The sequence below is a fragment of the Cryptomeria japonica genome, chromosome 2, assembly GCF_030272615.1.
Source record: "Cryptomeria japonica chromosome 2, Sugi_1.0, whole genome shotgun sequence".
NCBI lineage: Eukaryota > Viridiplantae > Streptophyta > Pinopsida > Cupressales > Cupressaceae > Cryptomeria > Cryptomeria japonica.
In genome coordinates, this window is record NC_081406.1 from 380,535,208 (window position 1) to 380,541,857 (window position 6,650).

A 6,650-nucleotide genomic window follows, 5' to 3' on the forward strand; every position below is an offset into this window, starting at 1 on the left:
GATGGTTGTTTGAGAATTCTTATCATGCCATCTTCAGTGTCTTTAGAGGTTGTTCAATAGGTATCTTCACAGGAGTTTGGATTTGCTTCAATTGATTTAGTATCTTTTGGTTCAAACAATTGAATAGTTGAGCAGTCTTCCATGGCACACATCATGAGACTTTTCCTTCCATCTCCTTTCATGGATTTGTTTCAGCCTTGGCCACTTGATTTGTTTTTTCTCAAGGGGAGTGACGTGATTTGCTACTCTTGGATCTTCATCAACATTCACCCTCAAGCCATCATTTTCGACATTGGAGCTTCTCTCTTATGGGGGGGATACATTGTGTCTTCTTTTCTCTCCTATGGGAGGATATTGATCATACTTATGTGATTTATTTAGTGCTTGGGGGCCACTTGGATTCCATCTTAGTCATATGCAGTATCTTTTTCATTTCACTCCATCTCTTGCTTTTGGAGAGGGTTTTTTTCCCATGTGGTTTTTTTCCTTTTCTATGTTTAGACATACCTCATTGGTGTGATTTGCATTGGTTTGTACATGAGCACTTGATTGGGCCTTGTTGTAGGGACTCGTTCATGTATGCATTTTTCATTCATATTAGCTCTTTAGCTTATTGCCAAGTTAATCTTAAGGTGGGGTGTTGGAGTAATTTTAGGATAATTATCTAATTATTTATTAATAAGGTCCTTTAATTGCTTTTTCACTTAAGATAAACTTAGGTGCTTTTTATTATCTAAATTTTGCTTGATATCTTTTGTATAATAGGTTTTTTTCTTGCAAATGATTCTTGGCTCCTGTGGTTCATCATCAACTTCTACAAGGAAATACCCTCAATTTATTTCGGCAGCAGCTGCGACTAATGCTCCTAGTTTTGCACATAAGTTTGATAAAGGGAAGGCTCTTGTGGTTCAAGGAGGTGAAGACAAGGTTTCATTCCAATTAAGCCTTGTAATAAGGGGAGAGGACATAAGAGAACATTGGAGGATAGGAAAATTAATGCAACCTTCAATCAGTTTGAAGCTTTATATGTTTTGGCTCAAGAAGGAGGAATTCTAGTTCTGGTGCCTTCATATGCTAGATCTTCAGGAGCATCTTTGCCAAGAAATGGCGGGAATGATAATCAACATTTGACTCTGATGGATTTACGAGATGGGTAGATGAACACAATTTTACCCTCTAAGATTCCAGATGTTCTTGCATCTAGTGGAACTATTATCTAGAGGGATGTGAGTACAATGTTCAACTTCTTCCCTTGTGAAAGAGAGTTTGGATCTTGGTAAAAGTAGTGGAGCTCCTCTATCTTTGGGCTTGCATAAAAAAACCCTTAAGAAGGCCCCCTAGAGAAATCTTTGAAGATGGGACAAAGGATATACCAAGTAAAGGTGAAATTGATTGGCAAGACATCGGTAAAATTTGGGTCAATTAAGAGCATTGACTTCCACTTCTCCTAGTCTCATAAATGATCGTCATATCATGGAATGTGAGGGGTATGAATAGCATCAACAGACAAAAGGCTATTCATGAGTTAATTGATTCACATTCTCCTAATATTGTTATTATTTAAGAGACTAAGTTGATAATGGCAGGATTGTTAAACAAAGCTCCTAAAGTCTGGTCTAGAGGTTCTTGTTAGTGTGTTGGACACATGGTAGCTCGGGACATGTTTTTTATTTTTAGAACCCAAAGAATTATCCCTTTGTGGTGGATATCAAGTCATTCTATTGTTTCTATTGTTGCTTCTAGCTTAGATTCTACTGAAACTAGTATTTTCACTAATTCTTATGCCCCTACTCACTCTTGAGTAAATCACAACTTTGGTCTCACAGAAAATTTGTTCGTCCTCTAGTGCCCCTTCTTCCTCAGATTATAGTTGGTGATTTTAATGCAGTTATCGGTTTGGAGGAAAAAAAAGGAGGCTTAGCCAAGATGAACCCTTTTGATAATCTCCTCTGAGATAATATTGACCATAGACACCCAAATCTGTCCACTTAATTAAATGAATACTTAGTATTTATTGGATTATTTAACCATCGGTCAAAAATTAATTAAATTAATATTTACTTAATTCATCTTAACCCTCTTCTCCTATTAATTAAATAAATAATTCAATTTATTTTATTTTATTCACTTAAGCCATATTCTGACTTTTAATTAAATAAACAAATCATATTTGTTTAATTAAATACCCTCTCTCACATTTAAATAAATCAATATTTATTTAAATCCCTAAAAACCTCACCCACTTGCACTTTCTAGAAAATGCAAGTTGCACCACTATTTTAAATAAATAAATTATTTATTTAAAATCATATTTATCCTCACCCACTTGAAACCTTTAATGGCTTCCCTTAAAGTCTTCAAACCTTTAAAGGTTTCCTTCTAGAGTCTTCTCAAGCCTTTAATGGCTTCCCTTACAAACCTTTAAAGATTTACTTCTAGAGTCTTCTCAAACCTTTAATGGTTTTTCTTAAAGTCTTTAAAACCTTTAATGGCTTCCTTCTAGAGTTTTCTTAAGCCTTTAATGGTTTCCCTCAAAGTCTTCAAACATTTAATGCTTTATCCCCCTTTTTATCATTTAAATAAATTAAGATTTATTTAAATAAATACCAAAATTCACATTCACATTTAAATAAATTAATATTTATTTAAATATCTATCCAAATGAAAATTACACCATTTAATTCAAATAAATGATTTTATTTTAATAGAAAATCCCAAAATTCCTCCCACTTGCATTCTCCTACAAAATCCACTTGCATGCCTAAACCCCTTCTAGATTCTTCTAATCACTTCCAATTTAGCCTAATCCTATCCCAATCATTGTCACATTCCTAAATAAAAGGAAGTCACTTCTCAAAAACCTCCAAAGTCTTCAATAACCATTAAAGGCTTTAAGCCTTCAAATGGTTAACCTCTAAAATCTTCCAAACCATTAAAGCCTCTTACATAACCATTTATGGTTAACTCACCTTTGACCTTTGGTTAGAGACTTTCCTCTAACTTAACCATCCTTTTGACTCATGGGTCTCTTCAAAGCATTTATTTCTTTGACTAAGGTAACTATTTAACCCTTGCACATTCATTTATCCCTTGTATAAAAAGAATATCCATTAACTTAACCCTAACCCAACCCCCTAGGGTAACCATCATGTCCCCTCAAGCATTTAATGCTCCTTATCTCTCCTCTCAAGCCTCCTCATGGTGACACTTGTCAACATGGGATTGGGTTGGAAGTCTCAAATGGATTGAATATCTTTCAATCCTAACCCTTGTTAATATTGCTCAATCATAACCCTTCATTTCCCCATTTCTTCTATAAATAGAACCCTTCTCCTCAAGCAAAGGAGGAAGCATTAGAGTATTGTTACTATACTGGTATTAGCATAGAGCTTTCTCATAACATCACTATCTACACTTGCATAACATTTGTTTATCATATCCAACCATCTTGAATCTCCATATGGCATCCATGGCAAGTGCTAAAAGTAGAGAGCTACACTCATTTGGGACTTGGAGAGGGGAGAAAAACGGGAGAAGCATCAAAAGGCATCATGGAGGCATCTTAGGGAGGCTCTTCTCCTTTATTTTTTTGTTAAACTTCTTTCATTATTTTTGAAATCTCTTTTGATATGTTTGGAATGGTTTTTAGTTCTTTGTTTTGGTTTTATGGTTGAAACTAACTTATTAACATTGAACTTTGTTGTTGCCTTGTCCCCATTTCCACAACATCATTTGGTGAACGCGATGTGAATCAAACACTTTTGTAACCTCAAGGACATTTTTTTAGGCTTGTGAGCCCACCATGTGCACTAACTTTTTGAATGTTTTAGTTACAGATTTTCTAATTTTTTTGTGTAGGTTTTGGAAGGAGTTAGTTTAAAACATTTCAATTTCTTTGGTTTAAAACAAATCTTTCTTGTTTTTCACAAAGAGATAAAAATAACTTCACATTTTCTTTTTGGTGCAACTAAAACAAACTCAACTTTTCATTTGGTGCATAAACAAGAACTTCATCTTTCTTGTTTTTCACAAAGGATAAAAAGACCTTCACATTTTCTATTTGGTGCAACTAAAACAAACTCAACTTTTCATTTGGTGCATAAAAAGAACCTCACATTTACCTTTTTTCTACAAAGGCTACATGACTATATTATGTTGACCAGGTTTGCTTTCCAAAGTTTGTCAAGTGTCAAACATTTTGATATCTTGGTTAAAAAGAACACCATATATATTGGAGCAACATCTCCAAGTAGAAAATAGATCACATTGTGATGATGGGTTAAAAAGAACAAGTGACTTTTGTATTTTGGCACGCTTGTGCAAATTTCTAGAGTGGTCCCAATTCTAACACACACTATCCTCTCCCTGGGCTCTCGTGGTCCTAGGTGAAAGAGAAAAGTGTTAGTAACACTTTAAATTTTCTATTTTTAAGAGAGGTCTGCCAAGAGACACATCACTCTTGGGATGACCTTGAGCAGTAAATCCTTCGAGCCGCTATAGAAATCAGGTGAGAGCAAAAGTTGTAGCCATATATGTATTTGTTCCTACAGTGTAACTTGTCGAAAGGACATATGGGCCCCACCGTGAGTTACAAGGCTCTTGAGTGAGTCACTACAGATTGAACTTACATCTAAAGACATCAAAAATTACTAGACACCTCTTATTTTAGAAGCCCACCCATTCTATTGATTGAGGATATTTGTGAAATAGTGCTTTGCTCCCAAGATACTCATCATACATATTTCTTTGAGTAGAAATAGGGCTTTTTGAAAGGTTACTTGTAGCTTGATGAAAGTGGTGACTCCCCCATCATAGGGATGATCTATCTGTTATGCTCGCGCAAGACTTAGTATATCACATCCTTACCTACCATGGTGAGATACATAAGGTATGTAGTACCAAAGTTGAATAAATATCAAGCTATGGGTTAAAAATATCTCAACTGGCCATTACCTTAGGGATAAAAAGTGTTTGAGTTGTCTTCGTCTTGTTTCATACCAATGGAAATTTGGGCCGAATTTAGGCCTATGAACATACACGCATTATCAGGGTCAAAAAGTTCATGAATGGGTTGATTTAGACCCACACCTTTTGTGCCATTTTTGAAAAGGCAAGAATATGTGCTTGTGTGCTTGATGTGTTTTCTTGTCAAGGGATTCAAACAATTGAAACAAGTTACACCCCAACAATGATCTCAACAAACAAAACAACATTCTTGAAAGAGCCATCAATGTTTCATGTTTGGAAATCTCTCAAATACGCCAAGAAGTCAATTTATCGAAAAACCAAAAAGAAGCAAAGTTAAAAGAAAACCCAAAAGAGAATAGTTTCTTGTACAAAAACCATAAGTTGTTGTTGAAACATCACACTTTCATCCATCGATATCATGATTTTAGTCATGGTTTTACCGACGACTTTGAATTAGAACCACTTGCATCACAAGATTTCTTTCAAAGAAGGGCTCTATCATATCGTCACAATCATGGTCAATGCAATCCTCCATCATACATTCTACAACCCACAATCACTTATTAGATATTCCTAGGTTCACATAATCCTCCTACATTTTCTTCCATCTTTCTCACTTCAAAATCATTTCCAAAATCAATCATCAAATTCATAGTCCCTTAGTAGAAATTCCAAGGTTCACACTCATTGAAAACGCATCACAAATCCATTCCAATCTCAACACACCAAGGTTTTTTGTCCTTAGTTCTTTTAGGATATTTCTAATCACAACAAAACATACTTTCTAGTGTGTCTCTACATCTAGGATAAATCATCCTAAGAGGCATTACTAAAAATATAGATAGGTTAAAACTATCTTTTGAGTGCATCCTCACATAGCTAGGTGGCTTGTGCTTTGTAAAATACAAAACCTCATTACACCTTATCTCACAATTATTTGAAACCAAGCGAGCAATCTCAAAAATAAAATTTGTTGATATACAACCTTCGGTAACATGAGATCCCTCATCCATACATGTTTCAACACATCTTCATCACATCATACCCAAACAAATTTTGGACCTATCAAAGGATCAACCACACACTTTTTCACCCACAAATACGTGCTTCAAACATGGCTAGTACTAGGTCTCAGAGTCATAGACAAACTCAAAATGAAATATGGGAAGAAGAAGAAGAAGAGAACGTTAACCCCTTTTCTAGAAGAGGAGACCTAGATACCCCTACACAAGCACAAATAGAAGATGCACTTAGAAACCCCATATTTAACAAACTTTCTGAAGAAGTTCTCAAGGGAAGTGCTGATGCCCATTTTCTAAAACTTGCTCAAGAAGGAGCCAAACTTCCTTCTGACTTTGACGTATCACAACTTAAGAATATACTAGAACAAGCCCAACATAGCCATAGACAAGAACACAATTATGGTGACAGGGGGGCAAGGAATACACATACCCCCCTCATCTTACAGAAATGGATGTGTTAAGACAACATATGCAATACCTTGCCCAACAAGTGCACTCAGGAAGGACACAAAAGCAATATGCTCTTGAAGATATTTGTCCATATCCATTTTATAGAAACATATACACGACTCCTTTCCCACGCACCTTCGAAACCCCAAAGTTTGATAAATACAAAGGAAAGGGAGACCCTAGAGATCATGTGCGAGAATTTTTCTCCGC